This window comes from Callithrix jacchus, chromosome 9 (assembly GCF_049354715.1).
Source record: "Callithrix jacchus isolate 240 chromosome 9, calJac240_pri, whole genome shotgun sequence".
NCBI lineage: Eukaryota > Metazoa > Chordata > Mammalia > Primates > Cebidae > Callithrix > Callithrix jacchus.
In genome coordinates, this window is record NC_133510.1 from 72,694,117 (window position 1) to 72,695,080 (window position 964).

At 42.8% G+C, this 964-nt stretch overlaps 1 pseudogene; it reads right to left on the reverse strand.

Moving 5' to 3' along the window:
• Nucleotides 1-285: 285 nt before the first annotated feature.
• LOC100397664 (small ribosomal subunit protein eS17 pseudogene) lies at nt 286-757 on the reverse strand (annotated as a pseudogene).
• Nucleotides 758-964: the final 207 nt, after the last annotated feature.

Sequence of the window (964 nt, forward strand, 5' to 3'; positions counted from 1 at the left end):
TAAGGTTATTACATCTGTGTAACTTTCTGTGTATGCTTTTAAAGTCCTTGTGCCATTAAGTTACAGGGCTTTGACTCAGGTCTAAAAAGGACAAGTCCTGCTAAATCTTAACACTGACAGCAGTTAAAACCTCATATTCAGACCCAGTAGAAGAAGCCAATCAAAATAAACTGTGTTCATGAAACACAGGGCCAATAATTAAAGCTGTTCAGCCCCTCAGGGACCAGGGACTATCACAGAAGAGGTGGGTGCATGAGATTTTAAGGGCCCGCCCTTTTTTTTTTTTTTTGCTGTTGTCCCAGGTTTATTGAAAATAATACAGCATTGATTCAAACAGGTCCCCGAGGCGTTTTGAAATTCATCCCAACTGTAGGCTGAGTGACCTGCAGGTTGGATAGACTGCCAAAATCCAAAAGCTTCAGCATTTCCTTAGTGTCAGGATCTACTTCAATGATCTCCTGATCCAGGGCTGAGACCTCAGGAACATAATTGTCTCTCCTTTCTCTCTCCTCCTCCTGCAGCTTGATAGAGATACCTCTTACTGGGCCTCTCTGAATCCACTTCATCAGATGTATGACATAGCCTGCTATCGTGTTGCGGAGCTTCTTGCTAGGGATAATGGCGATCTCCTCGCGCGTAGAAAAGTACTACACGCGCTTGTTTGTGTGGAAGTCGTTGCCCAGGCGCGTGTAGTACTTTTCTAAGATGACCCGGGCCGCCTTCTTCACGGTTTTGGTGTGAACACGGCCCATGTTGGCGGGTCTTTAGTGAAAGATTTTGAGAAATAAAATAAGTTCATTCATTCTCTTTACATTAGCCATTAATGTCAAAGGCACACTGATGCAGAACCAGCATATGGGCCCCTCTGTCAGATTAACAAGGTTTTCTTGAAGCATTAACTCACTCCTTAATAAAGGCTTTTGGAAATTATATCTTACCATCAATGATTAAAATGTTATACAGT